This window comes from Periplaneta americana, chromosome 4 (assembly GCF_040183065.1).
Source record: "Periplaneta americana isolate PAMFEO1 chromosome 4, P.americana_PAMFEO1_priV1, whole genome shotgun sequence".
Classification (NCBI taxonomy): Eukaryota; Metazoa; Arthropoda; class Insecta; order Blattodea; family Blattidae; genus Periplaneta; species Periplaneta americana.
Genome location: NC_091120.1, coordinates 152,503,045 through 152,529,528, shown reverse-complemented (window position 1 = coordinate 152,529,528; position 26,484 = coordinate 152,503,045).

Genomic DNA, 26,484 nt, shown 5'->3' with positions numbered 1-26,484 from the left:
GAAGTTTGAAATTTTGGCAAATAAAGAAACAAATGCTAGGATAGTGATAAAAACAAACAAATGCTAGGGAAGCGATAAAATTGAACAAATGCTAGGGAAGCGAAAAAATTGTGCGATAAGCAGCCATGATTGGATGAAAGACGTCCTTTCGTACCGTTTTATTGGTCAAAAGTAGTATGACGTAGTAAATGTGTAATGGTGAGAAAAAATGTTTGATGCAGAGTCTAGGTCACCGTTCAAAATGCATAACTTCTGTCCTGTTATATAATGTTATACTTATATATTCAAATAGGATACTGCATGTTTACTGATATTCTGGTAGCTACTAGTGTCTAAACCAGTGGTACTCACTAGAAAATACAAGAGAGGCGAATGTAAGAAACAGTACCTGTCGAAGAACCGCACCAAATTCCACAGGACTCAGACTTGGTAACACACAGCCCTATTACATTTATGAATAAACACATTCATTACTGATTCCTGTCATTGATTTTTATATTAATAGTTAACTGTTTTATATTATTATTATTATTATTATTATTATTATTATTATTATTATTATTATTATTATTATTATTATTATTATTATTTATCTCAGCTGGGGGGGAACACGTTACTGACACAGCGGGAAAGGCATGGAGGGCGTTACACTTTGTGATGAGAGTACTAAGAAAAGGCTCTGATAAATCCAAAGAGATTGCATATAAATCACTAGTTCGTCCAGTAATGGAATATGGTGCTGCATGTTGGGATCCTTACAGATTAGAACATATTAAGACACTGGAAAAGATTCAAAAACGGCTCTCAAATGTTGTCGTAATAATTCACCATTAAAATGGGACACACTCACGGACCGAAGAACGCGAAATCTATTATGCGCAATGTTCAAAACATACAGAGGTGAGCCTGCCTGGAGAGAAATAAAAAATAGGTTGCAGCCGCCAAATTACTTTTCAAGGAACGACCACTCATATAAATTGAGGGAAAGAAGACAGAGGACGGACACTGGAAAGTTTTCTTTTCTCAATCGTACTATCAGAAATTGGAATGCTTTACCTGCAGACTTACTAAAGGCTTTACCAATAACTAAAAATGTATTTAAAAATAGGCTTAAGGACTTAAGGACTTTACTAATAGACGGTAGTACATTATACATACTATTTAAAGGGTGCAAGATTGATATCTTGTTATTTGAAGTGTTCTATCAGTGAGGAAGTGTGTTGTGTCAGTGAAGTGTGTAGTGTCAGTGAAGTCTATTGTGTAAGTGAAGTGTGTTGGTGTCAGTGAAGTGGCTGTGCAAAGTATTTAAACAGTGAAATGGTTAGAAGTGTTAGTGAAATCAGGTAGAATCAGTGCAGTGAGTGAGTTGACAGCGAAATAAGTGTAGTACCGAAAGGTACTTTGCAGATATGAACCTGTCACACTCGTGGGTCTTAGTTCGAACTTAGGGTTAAGATACAAATTAGATTTACTTTAAATGTTATTTTAAGTGACCATGCTTCATTTAATTGAGGATGCTCCTTATTATATTATTATTATTATTATTATTATTATTAATTATTGTTTTTATTAGTTGTGTTTATTATTAATTTATTGTCATTATTGAGTGTAATTAGTTACCACTGCCACCGGGTATATACCCATTTGCAGTGTGAATAAATACATACGTACATTATTATTATTATTATTATTATTATTATTATTATTATTATTATTATCATCATCATTATTATTGCATAATTTTAAAATAACTTACAGTTATGCAGACTACTACTGTGAAGTTGAAAGTCGAAATCTGCTACTCTCCCGCACAATTTCGTCAATACGAGCTGGTTGATTTATGACATATCCTCAGCAGGTATTCCAAGTTCGCATCGGTGAGACGAGATCTATGTTTACCCTTGATGAACTTTATCTTGCTGAAAGTCACTTCACAAATATTCGTTGATCCAAAAAGACACAAAATTTTACATGCACACGACACCAAAGTTTGAACTGTTTTTCCGGAACTGTAGTCCAAAACTCTAAAATTGAATTTGAAAAATACCTTCTAGTTCTGAATCCTGCTGGAGATCAATAAGATTTTTATTTTTATTTTTATTTGTTTAGTATGCTATGTTTTTTGGCAACCAGTATTGAAGGGCAGCTACCCTTGTGGGATTTATATACAGAAAATAGGATCATGGCGGAAGATAGAAAAGCTTGGAGAAAAATTGTGACCAAGGCCAAAAACCTTCTGAGGTTTGATGCGCCACAGTGATTGACTGATTTATTTATTTATTTATTTATTTATTTATTTATTTATTTATTTATTTATTTATTTATTTATTTATTTATTTATTTATTTATTTATTTATTTATTTATTTATTTATTTATTTATGTATTTATGTATGTATTTATTTATTTATTTATTTATTTTCAAAATATGTTTTCGTGATGTGGCACCACACCATACCGGCTTATCACTTCGCAACTAAAGCGAACTTATTTAACTGCGATCTATTGCCTTCATTCCCAATATGGTCACTTCTGTATTAAACAGTAATTACTGAAGCACAGTAGTTCTACTCAGTTACGTTCTAGTATTTTTGTTAGCTTTCTCACATTCTTGGCGTTTAATAAATAGACTTAATTAAACCTGTGAAATGCTTTCTTTACGTCAAAGTACGTATGTTTATTTTCTTACAATGTGTTTTTCTTCGAACTCCAGATCCGTAATGGTGTGCTTCCAAGTGTTTTTGACGAACTTAATGTACCCCGACACTTATAATGTTGCGGAACACGTGGAATGAACTCTTCTGAACTGTTCTTTGTAGCCTTTTCTTTCCTGTCGCTGGGTGTTCCATGCTTTTTTTTTTTTTTTTTTTTTCGTATAAGAACCCCTTATAGTAACACGGGGGACCAAATCGTTATTTAATTTCATACCGATTTGTGTGGGGGTGTGTGTCAGTTAGGGGGTTAGCTAATGGTTTATCGCAATAAAAAATACAGTTCTCAGGATGTGTTGTTGAGTTGGGGAACTCTGAGGGGGCTGGTAGGAATATTTAAAAGAAAAAAGAACCTTTTAGTAAGGGGTGTTCTTGGTGATCTATAAAAATGTAGGCGGTTTTCTTATGGATGTTCCACCTCCTATACTGCCTTGGAAGGGCTGTTTCTTGGTGAGGAAGACCAGTTGCAAGTGACCTACCCTCTTGTTGAATGGCCGCAAATGGTCATCTGTCTGGTGAAGACCGCTGGTCTACTGTAGTAACATTACGTGCTAGAAGGAAATATGTGGTATGTCGAGTAACATGGTCTTAAAAACACGGTTAGTGTAACAATTATTCATTAGATTTTCCTTAATGGACGTAAGAATATGACTTCTCAGTTGTCTAACATCTTGTTAATGGAAGTCTGTTAAGAGGGGATATACAAGTTTAAGCACTAAAACGTTAGAAAAATTCAATATTTTTTTTCTCAGCAACTAATGACACTTTCACCTTGCAATTTGACATACTCAATATTCATTGCTTGTGCAATTATAGACTATTTTCAGATTTACTAATAGTTTTACCATTATGAGTAATTATCGTAACAAAAAAGTAATCATTTTTGTGCACTGATGTGCCGTTTTTATGATAATGTCGACAAATATGAATATTTCTGAGCCATTCGTTTCCTATTTACTCCTGAATGTCAAATATACAATATGAACTACAAAAACGTCTACAATAGAAGTATTTTTTATTTCTTATGAGTAGACTTCGTGGAATTGCCACGAGAATCGCAAGGTTTACTGCGCACGCGGTATAGACTGTATGAGAAAGGGGCGTCCAAAGGATGGAGTATAGCTCTGATGTAAACACTGAGCAGTATACTGCGGTTACAATAAAACCTGTATCCTGCATTCAAGAAATATAATGAATGATCATTGAAATAGGAAATGTCTAAACATGTAAATACATTATTATTTTATAGTGATATATATTAACTCTTAAAATTTAATGTAAGATACTCACATCATCCTTGAATATGTGCATTGCAGTGAAGAGTTACGTACATTTTGAGCGACTGCAAAGTAATCTCCTCCGATGGTCACTTAAACAGTTTTTATTTTGGGAAAATGTACGTTCAACATCACACGATGTAATACATACATATTTGAAGAACGAAAAGTCACTACTTTTTAGTACACCAACTTCAGATATCTTGTCGTGACCTGATGGTACATTATTTATAATACGAAGTTGTGAATAGGCAGAATTTTTAGCAATAATGTTTCTGAACTTACATTTTACTTTTTCTCAAATTAGTGAATTGTTATTTTGGATAACGGTTTGTGATACTTTATACACTATATTAAGAGCTTCTGAGCGTTGTAGTTTAGACGATTCTAACAGGGTGATGCTTTTGGACACGATTTTAAAATTAGAATCAATGAACAGAATATCTTCCAATAGCTGTTCAGAAGGCAATGATTTTACAGCTTCAACAGCGGAACTGTCTGTGCTATCCAATGCATCAATTACCTCCATTATTTTGCCGTAATGTTCTGCATAATAATTAACAGCATCCAACCATATTCCCCAACGGGTCAAGACTGGCTGCGGAGGTAAGGATTTTCCAGAGGCAATTATTTGGAACAGCAATACTCTCATTGTAGTATGTTTGATTGAATTTTTGTCTGCACTGAGCAAATGTTAAGCTTTGACTATTCCAACCACAGTAATGCAAAAACAAGTGCTTATACATGTATACATTAGCTGTAGCTGCTCTATCTATTTGGACCGGTCACAACTCTTAACATGAACTGCTTATACTACGAGACCGGGCGGTCGCTCTCCTCCTCTATACTACCGTACATCGACAACCTGATTGCATGCTGCGTGTGGCAATTCAACGAAGTCTACTTATGAGAAATTAAATATTTAATGTTTTTAATTAAAAAAAAATAAAATGTAGGGGAGAGTTAGGTAGTATCGGATATCGGGTAGGCTAATATCGGACAGTGAGTTTCTTTCATCTACCACCATATGGCAGTACCTGAATGACATGATTACGTTTCTGTATACGACATCACAGAAACGTAACCATATCACTGGCTTCTGTCTGATTGTCAATTTATATTAAATGTGTTTTTTTTTCTCTTTTTTTCTCTTTTTTCTTTTTGCTCTTCTGTGTTATTTATTGGTTTGAATTAAGTTACTTACTGTATTTAGTAAACTGTCTTTGTAAATTTTATGTTATATTATTGGCTAAGAACACACCGTACACGAGCCTGGCTATTATTATATCTTATTTATATTCCATCGTCCAAACTCTATATCTGTGTAATGACAATTAAACTGCTTACTTAGTTAGCCTATTTACATTCTTACTTACTTACTTAATCACTCACCTTAATTAGTCTCACTCTGATTTTTCCAACCTTCGAAATATTGCTCATTTTTATTTTATGTCTCCACTTTCTTCAGCAACAATTGAATAGTCTGATCTAAACCTCTTCTGAATAATGATAAAGAATTGCTTGATCTCTTGTTTTGAACGAACCACTGTTCTGTGATATCTGATTACTGTGACATAGTCCACTCCCCCACTGAGCGGGGGTTGCTGCCCCTCATCAGTTATCGGAGTCCGCTTCCTCCTGATCGTGTGTCTTTATGGGGTCGGGTTGTTATGAACTGTGTCTAGAGGGACATTACCCAGCCCGGGTCAGCTGCTCTTATGAAGACATGAGAGGTCATGCGGTTTCAAGAGAATCCAATCTATCCTTTTGCAAGACAAGGCAACACTGAAATGTAAGAAAAACAGACAGCCAATAAAATAAAAAATCACCATTACAATCCTGATACACTTTCAAATTAATGAATATAATCCAATACACTCAAAAATATATTTAAATGTGCATTATGAAACAGCATGAAATCGGCCTCGGTAGCATAGTCGGTACAGCGCTGGCCTTCTGTGCTCGAAGTTGTGGGTTCGATCCCGGCCCAGGTCGACGGCATTTAAATGTGTTTAAATGTAACAGGCTTATGTCTGTAGATCAGCGGTGGCGAAAATGTAATCGTGCGCCGAGCCACTGTGTAACCTGCAATGTGCATAGCACCTATGGAGGGAGGCGGACACACAAAGGGGAAGTGAAGCAACTGTCTGACTTATTAAAGGATTTTCATTTTCCTTACGTTAAGCACTTAAATATAATTTTATACAGTACAAAGCTTCAAACTAATGTTTAGTACGTGTAACGAAGAAAGAAATGAATAATACCACAACCTAAAATTAACTGTCTTCAGAATGTCTCTACGACAAAGTTTCAAAATCAGGAATTATGTCACTTACTGCCAGTCATAATTGATCACGAAGGTATTTGTCTGTCAGTCGTGATCTAAATTTGGCTTTTACTATTTTCATTGTTGAAAATAATTTTTCACAAACGTAAATTGTAGCGAACATGGCTTCAACAGATCAAACGAAAGGACGAAGCTTCGGATATTTATTTTTTGGCAAAGATTTGAAAGTTCAACATTTGTCAAGTCCTTACATTTAGCTTTCGTTTGACATCACATAGTAAATCAGTGAGTTCAAATTGAAGGGCTAACCGCATTATTCGTACATCTGCTGAAAAAGGGTCGACGTACAGAGATGATGATGACTATGATGATGATGATGATGATGATAACAACGACAATAACACTTAATCTTTTAATGTTTAATCAGTGACATGTAGTATAATGCCGTTTTATGTTATACAACCGTTTTCCTCGTAATACTTGTGAACAAATCATACATTTAATATTCTCATCATATTGACAGCAAAAAAAATGCGTCATTCCATCCTCCTTGGAACTTTCGTACATGGTTTCGAGAGAGACATATGCCACTCGCAGGTCAGAGAGAAATACAAATGGAACGGAGTTTGAGTCCAGTGAGTGAGATGGTGGGGGTTGGCGGAGGTTAGAAGCAAGCGAAATGCAAGCTATCACTGCGAGCCACAATGTCTCCCGAGTCACGTTCTCACCACGGCTGCTGTCGATTTTCTGACCTGTGAAAGATCTCCTGCAGGAATTTTGATTCCGACACACCGGCGACGCTGGTATAAACTGTGCAGTTACGAGCGTCGTTAAATAAACCATAATTTAATTTTGAGATGGCATGAGCTGTTGCCCGAAGATAAAAGAAGGATATACATGACAAAGGAAACTTTTAATAGAAAAAGAAGCATCTGCGCACTCTGGAAAAATAACTAAGGAAGAGCCTAGTGAGTGTGATATTTTATGGGGCAGAAACATGAATATTACGAAGAGAAGATAAATGACTGGGAGCATTTGAAATGTGGATATAGAGATGATTGGAGCGTGTGAAATGGACAAACAAAATAAGAAATAAAGTTGTGCTAGAAAGAGTAGGTGGAAAAAAATTAATGCTGGAACTGACCAGAAAGATAAAAAGAATTTAGCCGAGTCATTGGTTAAGAAGAAACTGCCTACTGAAGGATGCACTGGAAGGGATTGTGAACGGGAGAAGAGTTCGTGGCAGAAGAAGATATCAGATTATAGATGACACTAAGATAAACATTCATTCATTCATTCAGTGTTCTGTCCAAGGGCAAGTCTTTCACTGCAAACCCAGCTTTCTTCAATCTTTCCTATTTTCTGCCTTTCTCTTTGTGTCCTCATATGACCCATATATCTTAATATTGTTGTTTAGTCAACTGTCCGAAGACAGATTTGAAACTCATAAGTGATACAAAGAAGGGACCATTTATGAGGAATTTAGGCCAGAAGATAATGGGGTAGGGTGTCCAGTTCCTTTCCCCCTCAATTTCATACATCGCCGACTAGTTACATATTACACTAATCAGACTTTAGATGTAGCGGTGTACAAACAATAAATTCTTTCTCTGACACACATCACCAAGTGAGATGTACTGTCTAATAATACGAGGGTTGTAAAGTGCCAACATAGACAGTACGAATTTATTATTAAACCTACATGGAAAATACATTCTGTATAATCACCAGCGTGTTCTTGTATCTTTTGCTAAATCCGTGGTAACCGTTGAATGCCGTTAGCGATGTTGTTTCTTTTGATCTCTCTGATGGACTGCCAATAGGCTATAATTTATATGCGTAAATAATCACAATGATTTAAGACAGCGCTCATTCCGTCGGATCCCGGCCACTTAGTCACTCGTAATGAATTCACCTCTGCAAATTCTTGAAACGAAGGTCCGTTTGTGTGTATTTTTTTTATTAATAAAATTTAAGTCTTCACCAAAATTATTATATTTCATGTGCACTAGTTCCGAATAAATATTAATTCATAAATATTTAATATGAATAAAATACGTCCAGACTGCGTGCCACTTTTTTCGATATCCGGAGTCCTATATTTCCACTACAGTCTCTAGACATTCTTAGCGTGGGCTTCCGGTGGATGTTCAGCGAACTAACGTTTTACGTATTCATAAACCAGTGTTAGCGATATGATATGATATGAATCCTGTACAAGTAATCAGTCGATAGCCGGGGCTAGTTTAGCACGCTCGTAGCGCGGGCTAGCGAAATGTCTACGCATAACACTCTAAATGTTTCTCTTTAGACTAAGCCTAACTTCATACAAAGAAAACCTGAAAAAAATATGGAAGGTTCAATAACCCAATAAACTGATTTAATTCAAACACTGAAAGACAGACTAGACTCTAATTGTATAAAAAGAAAGACAGGAAGCAGTCCATAGATTTGATTTCTTTCATATTCGTAACAATCAGTGAGTTGACAAACTTATAATTGGGGACCGCAATAGAAACGATTCTATTGTGGCTAGAGAACATTGTACACCCTCCAAAGATAAATACGTAATCGAAATCGTGCTGAAGTGTTCTCGTGCATTTGACATCTGGTTTTCTTTCTACATTCGCTACAAGTGAGTTTTGCAAAGCGCAGGGGTATGTAAAATCTTTATTCATATAACAGGTACAGATATTATTCAATCTTCCAATTTCTCCTTAGATAACTGGCTTATATGGATCATATGCGGAGACTAAGAGGAAGACAAAAAATAGGAAAGATTGGAGAATGCTGGGTTTGCAGTGAAAGAACTGCCCTTGGACAGAAAGATATGAATGAATGAATGAATGAATGAATGAATGAATGAATGAATGAATGAATGAATGAATAAGTGGTTCAAATTGCGGCCCGTGGCTCCTCGAAATTGAGGAGCTGCATGCAGTAACTTCGCTAATGTCAAAAATCGCTTTTGGGAAAAATTAGTTAGAAATTTCAAAATTATTCGAAACAAAATTCTACATTTGGCAATAATTGATCTTATAGTAAGGGGTTATATAAGGTTTTAATAAAAATTAGAGATTTTATAATATTTAATATATATTAGAACAGCTATCTATGCAATAACAACGGAGAATGAAATGTATAAATCTGTCGTAATAAAACAGAACACAAATTCAGTGACGTGAATATAAACCAACTTCAGAATCAAACACGTAATAACAGTTTAGACTGAACTTATACATATAGCCTACAGAGTTCTAACAACGATAAATAGTAGTAGTAGTAGTAGTAGTAGTAGTAGTAGTAGTAGTAGTAGTAGTAGTAGTAGTAGTAGTAGTAGTAGTAGTAGTAGTAGTAGTAGTAGTAGTAGTAGTAGTAGTAGTAGTATAGTAGTATAGTAGTATAGTAGTAGTAGCAAAGAAGTAGTTGTAGTAATAATAGTTGTAGTTACAGTAATAGTAAGTGTACTAATAGTTGTTGCTGTAGTAGTAGTAGTAGTAGTAGTAGTAGTTGTTGCTGTTTTAATAGTAGTAGTTGTTGCTGTTGTAGTAGGCCTAGTAGTAGTTGTTGCTGTTTTAGTAGTAGTAGTTGTTGCTGTTGTAGTAGGCCTAGTAGTAGTTGTTGCTGTTTTAGTAGTAGTTGTTGTTGCTGTTGTAGTAGGCCTAGTAGTAGTTATTGCTGTTTTAGTAGTAGTTGTTGCTGTTGTAGTAGGCCTAGTAGTAGTTGTTGCTGTTTTAGTAGTAGTTGTTGTTGCTGTTGTAGTAGGCCTAGTAGTAGTTGTTGCTATTTTAGTAGTAGTAGTTGTTGCTATTTTAGTAGTAGTAGTTGTTGCTGTTGTAGTAGGCCTAGTAGTAGTTGCTGTTTTAGTAGTAGTAGTTGTTGCTGTTGTAGTAGGCCTAGTAGTAGTTGTTGCTGTTTTAGTAGTAGTAGTAGTTGTTGCTGTTGTAGTAGGCCTAGTAGTAGTTGTTGCTGTTTTAGTAGTAGTTGTTGCTGTTGTAGTAGGCCTAGTAGTAGTTGTTGCTGTTTTAGTAGTAGTTGTTGCTATTGTAGTAGGCCTAGTAGTAGTTGTTGCTGTTGTAGTAGGCCTAGTAGTAGTTGTTGCTGTTTTAGCAGTAGTAGTTGTTGCTGTTGTAGTAGGCCTAGTAGTAGTTGTTGCTGTTTTAGTAGTACTTGTTGTTGCTGTTGTAGTAGGCCTAGTAGTAGTTATTGCTGTTTTAGTAGTAGTTGTTGCTGTTGTAGTAGGCCTAGTAGTAGTTGTTGCTGTTTTAGTAGTAGTTGTTGTTGCTGTTGTAATAGGCCTAGTAGTAGTTGTTGCTGTTTTAGTAGTAGTAGTTGTTGCTGTTGTAGTAGGCCTAGTAGTAGTTGTTGCTGTTGTAGTAGGCCTAGTAGTAGTTGTTGCTGTTTTAGTAGTAGTTGTTGTTGCTGTTGTAGTAGGCCTAGTAGTAGTTGTTGCTGTTTTAGTAGTAGTAGTTGTTGCTGTTGTAGTAGGCCTAGTAGTAGTTGTTGCTGTTTTAGTAGTAGTTGTTGTTGCTGTTGTAGTAGGCCTAGTAGTAGTTGTTGCTGTTTTAGTAGTAGTAGTTGTTGCTGTTGTAGTAGGCCTAGTAGTAGTTGTTGCTGTTGTAGTAGGCCTAGTAGTACTTGTTGCTGTTTTAGTAGTAGTTGTTGCTGTTGTAGTAGGCCTAGTAGTAGTTCCTGTTTTGGTAGTAGTTGTTGTTGCTATAGTAGTAGTAGTTGTTGTTGTTGTAGTAGTAATAGCAGTAGTAGTAGTTGTAGTAGTAATAGTAGTAGTAGTAGTAGTAGTAACTTAGTAGTAGCAAAGCCGTAGTTGTGGTTTAATAATAGTTGCAGTTACATTAATAGTAATTGTACTAATATCTGTTGCTGTTGTAGTTGTAGTAGTATCAGCAATAACAGCAAAGCAGTAGTAGTAGTAATACTAAATTGTAGTAGTTGTTCTAGCTGCAGTAGTTGTATTTAGTTTTGGTAATAGTAATAGTAGCAGTATCATTCCTAAAAACTATAGTAGTGATTTCTTTACGAAAGGCCAATATACCATAGCCGCTTAAAACGCAAAATTACTGTCAGCAATAAAATTTGTGCCTGAAATTCAGTAACATAGCATATAACAGACATGCTACAAAAGCGAGAATTTTCCCAGTGTTCGGAAAGTCTAAATTAATTGGAACAGAAACCCCGCCACAAAATGTGCATAACACCTGAGTAAATTCGAAAAAAAAATATAAAATAAATAATAATAATAATAATAATAATAATAATAATAATAATAATAATAATAATAATAATAATAATAATAATAATAATAGTAGTTTAGCAGCCCAAGATACCAGTCTCTTGACCTCCAGGGATACCTATTGAGAGCAATGGACACTATACCATCGTATTAGGTCAGGACTGGGCACCGGGAGCGAATCCAAACTCTAAACGGGGACGCTTAATATTCATCCGTTACGGAATCAACGCTGCGCGGTATTCGGGGGGAAGAAAGGGGTTTAAGAGAAGTCATATGGCTCCCCGTGAGAGAGTAGAATCCGCTCTTGGTGCACTAGGTGATAATATCAATAATAATAATAATAATAATAATAATAATAATAATAATAATAATAATAATAATAATAGAGTCTAATAATGTTTGCCATTGTGTCTATGTGCATAGCGAGTTCACTTCCCAAATAAGTAGTCCGAGGTTCGGTTCCCGGCGTCTGGAATTGAAGAAATTTATCTTGCGTTCACGGGACTGGATGTTTGCCCATTGTCTTGTTTTTGTTCTGTAATGTCTCAGCGGTGGCCCGGCGTCATGTCGATGCCGTTACCAGCGAGGTTCGCATATGTGAGATGTTTATAGCACAATCTAATATATATATATATATATATATATATATATATATATATATATATATAGCCACGAAGCTCTATACGTAGTAAATATGCATACATGGATAGCTGATAACCACTAGGATCGCTAATATCGCCTCATTACAGACAATGCAAAATAGTACCGGCACAGTCAATTGTTCCTAGCACCCTCAAAACTCAAGCTTCGTGACTGTATATACTAGACTGTGTTTATAGTCTGTGCATTTCCAACTGGCGGATCAAGGTCATTTCCTCTCCTCCACACTGTACCCCTTCTCCTAAGCTCTGGCTGGTCCCCATCCCCTCTAACATGCCGCGCCACTGGTCTAGCTGACTTTTCTTGAGGTGAACGGTCCAGGAGTGGGGAAGCACGCATGGCAAATGCAGTGCATTGCTTGACCTTGAGCCGCCAGTTCGAAATGCACAGACTACTGCGTGTTCAGTTGAAAGTGTGTCATGGCTCGCTCTATGCCGTCATGTGGCTAGTCGTTGAGCCTAGAGAATTCAATCTTCTTACACTTCCACAGAGGCGTATTACTTATGTGCCAGAGAAGTTGCCTAGCAAGTACGGCGTTCATTCTGAAGAGTACTTACCGATACGTACTGTAACACCTGTAGTGGCAGGAATGTGAACTGTTTGGAAACACGTACTGAGGTGAGATTTTTTCTTACTTTAGGGGTATGGGGAGAGGGTTAAGACGATTACTTACGTACTTATTTATTTATTATGTACCATGTATTGTGTAAAACGAGTTTATTTCTATCCTAAGTATATTTTTTCTATCTTATCTTGGTTACTATATCAACATGACCTGTACTAATTATATTACTAATAATAAGTTAATATTAATCCACCAATCTCAATATCGTCTCTTTTTTCACTCAATTGTTAGTAGTATTATTATTACTAACTTTATTATTATCATCTTTATGTGACCTTTTTTCTTAAGTATTTTGTCTATAAAGTTTGTATATCTACTGGGTGTTCAGTTCAAAGTGTGTCATGGCTCGCTGTATGCCGTCACGTGGCTAGTCGATGAGCCTAGAGAATCCAATCTTCCTACACTTCCGCAGAGGTGTATTACTTATCTACCAGAGAAGTTGCCTAGCAAGTACGGCGTTCATTCTGAAGAGTACTTACCGATACGTACGGTAACGCCGATAGTGGCAGGAATGTGAACTGTTTCGAAACATGTACTGAGGTGAGTTTTTTCTTACTGTCGGGATATGGGGAGAGGGTTAAGACGATTACTTACGCATTTGTTGACATTAACTTCGACAGTCAACATGGACACGGAGCATTTGATTTGTGTGTGGAATGTTACCGTACGCAACCGATGATAACAAATACCCTGCGTACGAATTGCCCGCGCAAAACACAGTTCGAAAGAGGTTATGGTAGCACACAGACCGTACAGACCGCCATCTGTTGCTACGACGTTCAAGTTATACCACAGTCTACTATATACAGTCACAAAGCTTGGGATGATTTTTTGCATTTCTCGCGATAGTTGCTGGCCGCTTGAAGCGCTATGAGTACTGGGAGCAATAGACTATGTCACTACCATTGTGATATAATACGGGCCGTAAGGCAGACCATGTGACTCACTTAACCCGATCACGAAGGGCGGCGTTTCAACCATTTAAATTAATTGGAATGCATAAAGAATAACATATATTTCTCTAAAATGTAGTGTAATTGCATTAATAAAATTTAAACCAATGATTAGGGGACACTTCAGACATAATTCCTTGCGAGTTAAGGTGTAATAATATTTTTGGTGTGAAAATTGCGTTGTTCCTACGTGTAATACCTACCTTTATTTCGATTAAATATTGCGAAATTCTTGTACATTCATTTATTCACGATTCAATAATTTTCAGTTGCACCACACGGATATTTAGATATGTTGAAATTATATGTTATATTTACTGTACCAGTTGCCCCTTTCTGTGTAATTTTAGTAGTCTCCATTGCCCTGCCACTACATATGTATGTTATGTCATATGGAAATTATAGGTTATGTTTACTATGTTTAACTTATATTCCTATATTCGCAATTATACAGTATAATTAAACATAATGTCATGTATGACACCCGTCACATTCTATTTGTCTGTATTTTAATACTACAATTGAGTACTGAATTATTGTATTTATCTACTACCTAAGAGACGAAGTAACACAATCGTACGTACACTATTTTCATAGGAGTGGTATGGTAAATTTTATGCCTATGATTAAGGAAGGTAGATGTGCTAAATTAAAATCACAATATAAATTCGTTTTTATTGAACCTCAAAATAGCTTCCATTTAAACTTAAAATGTTGATGCGAACAGATTGTTAACACGTAAAGTTCTCTTCACATTAAAATAACAGTTTTGTAATATTATTTATGCTCGACCATGCCGAAATTTAGTAATTATACACCTGGTAGCAGACCTTTAATGCATGTCATTAAAGTATGCCTACTCATTAAAGGTCAGGTCTTTCAGCCAATGACGACTCAAGTTACAACTGTTCAGCAAATGACAGGTCAGCTTTCTACCGTTATAAAACCGCAAGTATCGATTATTCTCGGATATGCAATCGAAAGAGAATTAGCGAAAAGTCACGGAGGCTGGAAATCCAATACTGTCGCAGAAGGTTATGTTCTGTTACTATAATAATTAGCGTTAATTGTAAATAATATTCAAATAAATTCAATTTGTCATCTCGTTTTTCAATGTCTAATTTTATTTCAATGTTATCTCTGTAGGTTCTTATGGCCTATCAAGGTCAATGTGCACATCTGTTCCTCGGAAAAAATCAATACTTTCGCGTCTGCGCACATCTCACAACATACGGGACATTGCTCCAGGTCAGATACAATAAAATTAATAATATCAAGTTAGAAATATGGTCGAGCATAAAAAGTCGTATGAAACTCGCCTATAATGGTAATTAAGAAGGTCGTATGAAAATTATGAAACTCGCTTGCGCTCGTTTCATAAATATCCATACTCACTTCTTAATTACCTTCATTATAGGCTCGTTGCATAATGTACTATTCTGCAACATATTATGCAACAAGAAGTAAACGGAACTTATGGAAACATTACACAAAATAAAACTTAACAATGATACGCAATAAAGTTATAATATAATATTTCACTGAGCTACATAAACTGCAATAGAAAACCCGAACACACATTACGGCCTGGTCTAGATCGAAAAGACATTGACTCTGTCGCATTTCGCTTTGTTGTGTAAACTGTGAAATGTTCGTTGTCGGTTGTAATAACTGTAAATGGCTAAAATACAATAATTCGAAAAATAGTATGGGATAAGGAGACGTTTTTGGTACTATAAAAATTGTAAGAAAAAGAGGTCAGAGTTATCCTTCTTCCGAAAGATCCAGGAAGGTGAGTTTATAAAATATAATATATGCTTTATGAAAATAATATGTAAATGTTATGTATTTCACATTTCAATAGTGGAAGGAAGATGTTAATTTTTTCGAAAGAATACGATATCGAAAGTACAATACATTTTATCGTCTGCTGGGGATAGGGTCTGTGATGAGGCGATAGTAGCGATCCTGGTGGTTAGCAACTATCTATGGATGCATATTTCAACTGTCTATGTTTGCATATTTAGTAAGTATTGAGCTTCGTGACTGTATATACTAGACTGTGGTTATACCGTACACGTTCTCAAGTTCAAGTTGAACGCCTTGATTAATAGGCAACTTCTCTCACATAAAAGCTGAAACTCGCTTCAAATCGCTGACTCACAACAGTGACGTCATGACACACTTTGAAATGAACATCCTGTATAGTGCATGATCAAAATGAATCGCCCAAATAGTGATATGTAAGTCGGATAAAATGGAAAATAAAGCAGAATAAGCAAGAAAAAGTACACATAATAACAATAATATTGAAAGATGAAATTGAATAGCCTGCGGGAACTGTTCAGAAATGGATTGAGAAGAGGTTGACACCCCTGAGAAGTTTGGTGTGACGTCATGAGTCACCTGCCTGTCACTCAATATGTAGCCACGCAATTAATGGTCGTGATGAGGCGTACTCGAGACGTCGCGTGCCGAAGAGGCTTGACAGCGGAGTCGCTTCTTGAACACATGCTGGCTGGTGACAACGGACCATGTCGTCCTCCTGATTGCTGCCTTCGAGAGACAACATTTGTGCTATGATAACTACAGTAGAGCCTCAATTGTAGGCAGTTTGATTTTAGGAGGGGGCACATCGACTCAGAGTTCAGGCACATTACAGGGTCCGTAAGAACAATCCAAATAGATTGTATATAAATCACTAGTACGTCCAGTAATGGAATATGGTGCTGCATGTTGGGATCCTTACAGATTAGAATATATTAAGACACTGGAAAAGATTCAAAAACGGGCTCTCAAGTGTTGTTGTAATAATTCACCATTAAAATGGGACACACTCACGGGCAGGAGAACGCGAATTCGATATTCGCAATGTTCAAAACATACAGAGGTGAGCCTGCCTGGAGAGAAATAAAAAATAGGTTGCAGCCGCCAAATTACTCTTCAAGGAACGACCACTCATATAAATTGAGGGAAAGAAGACAGAGGATGGACTATCAGGAACTGGAATGCTTTACCTGCAGACTTACTAAAGGCTTTACCTATAACCAAAAATGTATTTAAAAATAGGCTTAAGGACTTTACTAATAGACAGTAGTATATTATACACACTATTTAAAGGGTGTAATTGATATCTTGTTATTTGAAGTGTTCTATCATTGAGGAAGTGTGTTGTGTCAGTGAAATGTGTAGTGTCAGTGAAGTCTATTGTGTAAGTGAAGTGTGTTGGTGTCAGTGAAGTGGCTGTGCAAAGTATTTAAACAGTGAAATGGTTAGAAGTGTTAGTGAAATCAGGATAGAATCAGTCCAGTGAGTGAGTTGTCAGCGAAATAAGTGTAGTGCCGAAAGGTACTTGTGCAGGTATGAACCTGTCACACTCGTGGGTCCTAGTTCGAACTTAGAGTTAAGATACAAATTAGATTTACTTTAAATGTTTTTTTAAGTGACCATGCGTCATTTAATTTAGGATGATCTTTGTTATTATTATTATTATTATTATTATTATTATTATTATTATTATTATTATTAATTATTGTTTTTATTAGTTGTGTTTATTATTAATTGACATTATTGAGTGTAATTAGTTAGACTACCACTGCCACCGGGTATATACCCATTTGCAGTGTCAATAAATACATACATACAATGTTCACTATTTCAGGTTATCATGGTAGACTTATATCGTAATTTTACCAACAGACAGTCGAGGAAATTTCGTGAACTAGATCGCAAGAATATAAAAAAATAGGTATATTTTAAAAATAAATGTATTTATTGCTGTTGAATTTAAACATCTGATAGTGATAAATAAATGGACGATTATTAAAACAAGGAAAAATTTTGAACTTTTGTGACATCTTTTTCATGTAAGAACTCTGCACTCTAGAGAAGTAAGAAATACTCATAAAAAATAAAATTAATAATTGCTTGCGCCATCGGATAAAATATACTTCCTTTATACATGGTGTTAAAAAAAGTATTCAATATTTTAGGAGGCGCTAGTATGTATCAAAACAAGAAAAAATTTATAATAAACATGAGTCCTACAACACATACTTTCTGAGATCTGAACACTTCTTCATAGGAGGTGCTCAATGTGACGTCCATTCATGGTAATACATTCCTCTGCCCATCGGCGTAAGGAATCAGGCACTCTTTGAAACTGACCTGGTTGTTCTTGATAACCAAAAGTCTAGGGCAGCGGTGGCGAAAATGCGATCGTGCGCCTAACCACTGTGTAACCTGCAACGTCCATAGCACCTGTGGAGGAAGGCGGACACCCGAAGGGGAAGTGAAGCAACTGTCTGACTTATTAACGGATTTTCATTTTCCTTACGTCTACCACTTAAATAAAATTTTATACAGTACAAGCCTACAAACTAATGTTTAGTACGTGTAACGAAGAAAGAAATGAACAAGAAAACATAGGACACATTATTACAACCTAAAATTAACTGTCTTCAGAATGTCTCTGCGACAGAGTTTCAAAGTCAGGAATTATGTCACTTACTGCCAGTCGTAGTTGATCACGAAGGTATTTGTCTGTCAGTCGTGATATAAATTTGGTTTTTACTATTTTAATTGTTGAAAATAATTTTTCACAAACGTAAGTTGTAGGGAACATGGCTTCAACAGAGCAAGCGAAAGAACGAAGTTTCGGATATTTATTTTTTGGCAAAGATTTGAAAGGTTGAAAATTTGTCAAGTCCTTATATCTAACTTTCATTTAACATCACATTGTAAATCAATGAGTTCAAATGAGATCTAACCGCATTATTCGTACATCTGCTGAAAAAGGATCGACGTACACAGATAATAATAATATAATAATAATAATAATAATAATAATAATAATAATAATAATAATAATAATAATAACAACAACAACACTTAACCTTTTAATATTTCATCAGTAACATGTAGTAACTTATAATGCCATTATATGTTATACAACTGTTTTCCTCGTAATAATTGTGAACAAATCATACATTTAATATTCTCATCATATTGACAGCAAAAAAATGCTTCCTGCCATCCTACTTGAAACTTTCGTTTTTGTAGAGGTACATGGTTTCGAGAGAGACATTGCGACGATACGCCACTCACAGGTCAGAGACAAATACAAATGGAACGGAGTTTGACTCCAGTGATGGGAGGGTGGGGGGTTGTGGGAGGTAGGAAGCAAAGGAAATGCACAGCTACCATTGCGAGCCACAATGTGCTCGTGAGTTACATTTTCGCCACGGCTGGTCTAGGGGATTTAGATTTGAGGAACGAGCAGGTCAAGGCATGGGGCCTCCCAATCAATCCAGCGGTCCTGAAATATCAGCGTCATGTGTTCACGCTCATTGTGGAAAAAAAATGTGCTGGTGTGCCATTATGCATGAACCACATCTTTAGTCTTTGCTGATATAGCACATACTCCAGCAAGGTAGAATAATAATCCGTGGCTCTACATCCCGTGAAGGGCCTAGACGGACCAGCCCGCTGCTGGCCTCACGCCCACATGTCGAAGTAGAGGTGGACGATCATCCAACCAGAATGGAGGTATCGTGTGGTTAGCACGATGATCCCCCCAGCCGTTATAGCTGGAATTCGCAACCGGATTTCGCTACCTATCGTAGCTCCTCAAGTGCATCACGATGCTGGGTGGGCTCCGGTCCCACACACTGGCCGAAATTTCATGAGAAAATTTCTTCCCCCATGAGGACTCGAACCAGTGCGCATTACGTAACGCGAGTCCTAGGCAGGCTGCCTTAGACCACGACACCACGGCGCGGGACCCAGCAAGGTAGGCAATACGTTAATAGGAAAGTCTTGATAACGAGCCCCAGTTAATCTCTGGCCCACACATGCTGATTACCAAAATTCACAACACCATCTCTGCTGAACCCTACTCATATCCGCAACTAAACTTTTCTTTTCAGTGTTCCTTGCGACGTATCAGTATTCCATGCCAAGGGTGTCAGCTACGGTATGATTATCTGGTAGCCTGCTGTATTGTAGGGCAGAAAAATGCATTGCCATAAATGGACGTCACATTGAGCACCTCCTGTGAACAAGTGTTCAGATCTCAGAAAGTATGCGTTGTAGGACCCATGTTTATTAGACTTTTTTTTCTTGTTTTGATGCATACTATCACCTCCTAAAGTAGTGGATACTTTTTTTTAACATCCTGTATATCACAGTACATACTGATCCTTTTGAGAGAGCAAAGAAAGAGCATAATATGTCCATTGTTTATAGTTGGTCTCTTTACTGTTTTTCTATTTTTAAGAATTGAACTGGAAATAGTATCAAAAATCATTGTTGCCAGTAATACTCCTCTTCCACTTCGCTAATGTACTCCCTGGTGTGGACAGTTATTTAGCTAAACTTGCCACACTTTCATATTTCTTTAATCTCTCTATCACAGCGAACTTAGTTTTCATCGAGTATGACTTTCAAGCGTGGTTGCGCTCAATACGAAACACCCACTACAACCAAGAGACAACTGTACACGATGGTCTGTCCAAAACAACTTCCGACCTAACAAATGGCGCCTTTAGCATGTTACCATGGCAACCATTCAAATCAACCAATCACGAGAGACGCGTAACCATGGTAACGGGGCGGTGTTGCCGTGTCTATGTTTACAAGCTGCACGTGAATACCACGGCCTAGCGGTGAATGCAGTGCCCGTAATGACTGAGTTGCCTGGTTAACTCGTGCTTTGTGTGAATTAAAAATATTATTTAGTTGTATTATTGTTTTAGTGTATCGATAATTATTGTGTTTAAATTATATTACACGTATTATCTTCGTTGTCATTGGTGAAGTGTGTGGCTAGTGTGCGTTTTATAGTTTCTGCGAGAGTTTCTAAACAGGTGACTTGTGCAGTTTCGGAAGGAAGGAAAGGCAGGCGGAGAAACAAAGAATATTGTACAAGGTGCCCCGTTAAAGAGTCAAGCGCGAGACGGAAAAAGATAATGGCGGGTCTCTTTTACCTTCGGCTCAAGTCGTAATGAGAACTGTTGCTTTTGTTAAAATTAATAAGAGCACTGTTATTGATATTGGAAAAGAAAAAGGCCGTGGAGATTTTAATCATAAATATTTTTTAGTTTACTATTTTTTCAACGTCTTTCTAACAACATTACATTGGAGAATACCGACACTCATAAAAGTAAAGGCTTCGTATTAAATTTAAACCTGTTTTTACAGTTTACAATCCTTTCGACGCTTTTCTAACGGTATTACATTGAAGAATACCTGTACTACTACTACTACTACTACTACTACTACTACTACTACTACTACTACTACTACTACTACTACTACTAGTACTACTACTACTACTACTACAATAATAATAATAATAATAATAATAATAATAATAATAATAATAATAATAATAATAATAATAATAATAGACTAATAAAAGTAATAATGTACACCAATTTTAATGCCTAGTGTTCAACAACTTGGTTAGAAATGTATGTGTTCATGTCAGCCGTTCATTACTGCACTCTATCGGCAGCGCGCTCGCTTACACGAAAGATGGGCAACATGACAACATTGCTCCCTCTTCTCTGTAAACTGTCAAGTCGGAAGTAGTTTTGGTCAAGGTAGAATACCTCACCTTCGTTTAGTCACTCCCCACCTCCTACAGCCTTATAAGGAAAGGATAAACAAGACATTTTCCCTGCCTAATATTGAGGCTCCACTGTATACAGTATATGTTTGTTCATGGATGGGCAACTCGTGCTCATAAAGTGCTGAAGAAAACTTGAAAGAAAGAGACGGAGCGAGCCGCAGCAATTACAACTTGTTTGTAGTATCACAGCAAAAGCAGTTCACTGCCACGGCTCATGCAGGTGATCGTGATAGCTACTTCATGATTTGAATTTCAGAATGACGCATGCTACAATAATTATAGTAATTTTAGACACACTATACCTGAACACATAACAAAATTATATTATTTCCTAGATTTGTGAATTAGTTTAGTACTGGAAACACGAACTGAATACAACCTTTTCAAGATACAACAAATATAGCTGCAACACCTATTTATTATTACACTATTTGTCTTATTTGAATCATAGAACGCGAGAATTTACAAGTCTTTATACATTAAAGAGTATTCCTCTGTTCTCAGAAAGGTAATCGTATGTATTCCAAAACAATCACAAATTCAAGGAAGTATATTTACATGTGACGGCAAATGAAATAAACTTACTTCTGAGCTCTTTCTCTACATTGAGAATTTTTGCACTTATTTCTTGTATTAAACTCTGTCTCAAGCACGTACAGTATATATGGAAGCAAAGAATATATTTGGAAATTCTGACTTAGGCAGCATTACGATTCCTGATTTCGCTGGAATCTGAGTGGCGTGCTGTAGATTTATCAATTCAAGCTGTAAACTTTCAGAATCTTCTATCGACTTGTAAAAAACAATCAGTTATTTTCGAACTACAGGAATTTTTTTCGACTCATTTTAAAAATGGTTTGAACATGCTACAGGGTGTTATAAAACCAAATTTATCTTCACTTCAGTTTTTATGTAATTTTGTACGAGATTTTCCTTTATGTAAATAAATTAGCGTACGTTTTAATATGTCTATATCGTTGATGTTTAGTCAACTGTCCGAAGACAGATCTTAACCTCACAAGTGATATCAAGAAGGCACCACTTAAGAGGCAAGTAGGCCAGGAGATAATAGGGTAGGGTGGTGGCGAGTTCCTTTCTCTCTCCATTGCATATATCGCGGACTAGTTACATATTACACTAGTCAGACTTCAGATGCATACAAACAATTGTTCTTCCTCTGACACATATCGTCAGGTGAGATGTATTGCCTGATAATAGATGTACATATCAGCCAGAACCTCAATCAGAGGAAAGTCTATATTGTATTCTATTGTATTTATTAAGTTACTACATACTACAATGCACAATGAATACACATAATATTTGATATTTATTATTTACAGTTCACAGAAAAAAGTACATACATAAAATATAATCATTGAAGAAAAACGTGCATTTACACACATTATAATTATACACATAAATATACAATTTTAATACAATTTATAAAATTAAATATAAGATGTTTTATCTTGCACTTGCGTCTAGTTTTGTGCAAGACTCAACTCATTTTATTATGTTGTTACAATTAGTTTTTATTCACTTGCCGAAATTGTACTTCATGCTTAAATCTGCGAAGTGCAGCTAGAATATCGTCGTTGTTCCTGCATTAACTCCTATGTGGCATATTTATCCATTTTCAGATTATTTGCTCTATTAAATAACTTAAATAATGATACAGCAAATAATAAAATCTCCTATGTGTAATTATATTTCTGTCTTTCGAAAAAGTAAGAATTCACAATCTCCTATGTACGGCTGCCATAGGATGAATAAATGTGTTTTTTTTTCCTACTGAAAAATTTTATATTTTGCACTTAGGAGTTATTGCAGGAACAACGACGATATATCAATGCATACTTCTACATCAAAAACAAAATAAGCGTAGAAACTTATTTTTCTAATTGTTTCTTATTAAATTTTTTCAATATATACATTTTATTATATTTATAGATAGTACTAAAGGCTAATCCTTTTTTTTCGTATTAAATCTTATCTCATTCAATTATAGTTATTTCATTAATTATTTCCATTCTCATTTCTTAGGCCAAAAAGAGATACAAACCTATTTGCATTTGTAACGTTTTTATTATTATTCATAAGTTTTCTTGTAGCTATTTCTTTATTCATTAGTAGGAACTTTTCATTTATAAATTTCATCCGTATTTCTTTTGTATATTGACATTCAAAAACAATATAAACGTCATCTTCCCTATGTCCACATAATGGGCACGTGCCTTGAGGTATAATACCTCTATTATTTCTTAATCTCCAAATCCCCAGTTTGAACCAGGCTAGTCCAAATATTTCTTTCATTTCATATTATCTGTATAATATGTACTCCGTCCCCATACCTTTTTATATTCATTAAAAATATTAGGGAGCGGATTTCATTCATACTAGTAAAATAATTTTCTCTTGTAATATTTTTACACCTTGATTAATTAAATTTAGGATTGATGCGCTGTTGTTAGTAGCTAAGTTATCCCATATTCATCCTAATCCGATATTAAACATATTGGGCCATATTCATAGATATTTTTAGCGCAGGCTTCCGGTGGATGATCAGCGAACTAACGTTTTTCGTATTCATAAACCAGTATTAGCGATATGATATATGATATGATATGATATATGATATGAAATGATATATGATATGATATGATATGATATGATATGATATGATATATGATATGATATGATATGATATGATATGATATGATATGATATGATATGATATATGATATGATATGATATATGATATGATATGATATGATATGATATGATATGATATATGATATGATATATGATATGATATATGATATGATATATGATATGATATGATATGATATGATATGATATATGATATGATATGATATGATATGATATATGATATGATATATGATATGATATATGATATGATATGATATGATATGATATGATATGATATGATATGATATATGATATGATATATGATATGATATGATATGATATGATATGATATGATATGATATGATATATGATATGATATGATATGATATGATATGATATATGATATGATATATGATATGATATATGATATGATATATGATATGATATGATATGATATGATATGATATGATATATGATATGATATGATATGATATGATATGATATGATATGATATGATATGATATGATATGGTATGATATGATATGATATGGTGTGGTATGGTATGATATACTATGGTATGGTATGGTATAGTATGATATGATATGATATGATATGATATGATATGATATGATATGATATGAGATATATGATATATGATATATTTATGATATGATATGATATGATATATGATATGATATGATATGATATGATATGATATGATATGATATGATATGATATGATATGATTCCTGTACAAGTATCGATAGCCGGGGCTAGTTTAGCATGCTCGTAGCGCGGGCTAGCGAAATGTCTATGCATAGCACCCGTTATTTTTAATTTTTACGATTGCTTTATTTGTCGAATACAAACACTCGTCTGAGCAACCTCGTTCCTAAGAATAACAATAATTTTACAGATGGAGAGACGCCTCCGCCGTGGATTGTTAACTGAGCTGAAATTGAGAGACGGCCGGTCAGGCCAGAAGCAGTATATGTCCTAAAGCCATGCGACTTGGTCTTTGATATTAGGGACTCATCATTGAGACAAGCACAGATACTCTCCACAACACAAAGCCTTCTGGATTTGACGGAAAACTTCAGAGCTTGTCTGTTACGGTGGCTGCGACAGAATCATCCCTTATTATGTTCTTCACAGCGTCTTGACTAGGGTAGAAACAATCTCTACAAGCCAGGGGAGTTCGTGGTCTTATCAGGGGTAGCAAATATTTCTTTGCACCGCCGAATGTTAATAACACTGTAATATGCTTAATAATAATAATAATAATAATAATAATAATAATAATAATAATAATAATAATAATAATACTTACTGGCTTTTAAGGAACCCGGAGGTTCATTGCCGCCCTCACATAAGCCCGCCATTGGTCCCTATCCTGAGCAAGATTAATCAATTCTCTATCATCATATCCCACCTCCCTCAAATTCATTTTAATATTATCTTCCCATCAACGTCTCGGCCTCCCTAAAGGTCTTTTTCCCTTTGGCCTCCCAACTAACACTCTATATGCATTTCTGGATTCGCCCATACGTGCTACATGCCCTGCCCATCTCAAACGTCTGGATTTAATGTTCCTAATTATGTCAGGTGAAGAATACAATGCGTGCAGTTCTGTGTTGTGTAACTTTCTCCATTCTCCTGTAACTTCATCCCTCTTAGCCCAAACATTTTCCTAAGCACCTTATTCTCAAACACCCTCAACCTATGTTCCTCTCTCAAAGTGAGAGTCCAAGTTTCACAACTATAAAGAACAACCGGTAATAATAATAATAATAATAATAATAATAATAATAATAATAATAATAATAATAATATGTATGTATGTATGTATGTATGTATGTATGTATGTATGTATGTATGTATGTATGTATGTATGTATGTATGTATGTATTTCAATACCTACCAACTTCACTTATAATAATAATATTATTATTAACAATAATAAATTAATACATGATTATCGATATCATCATCCTTCACGAATTAGGCTTCTGTAGATCTGTTTCGGCCACATCTAGCAGTCTTCTAAAAGGTCTTCCTGGTCGATGATACCCTCTAGGTTTATACTGCATCATAATTTTTGGGATTCTTGAATTTTCCATTCTTCTTACATGATTAATTAATTTGTATCTGTTGATTTTTTTCTTCTACTGACTCTACTTCTAATTGTTCTAAAATTTCTTCATTCCTTTTTCGGTCTAAAAGAGTATATCCTGCTGTCCTGAAAAATTTCATTTCCGTTGCTTTGATTCTGTTCATGTATTTTTTCTTTAATGTCCATATCACGCTTCCGTATAAAAGGGAGGGTAATGCTAGTGTATTATATATTTTTATTCTTGTAGATTTTTGTACTGATATAGCTTTTAATGTATTGTTTATTATTCCTAGAATTTGTGTAAATTTTGTAATTATGATTATCG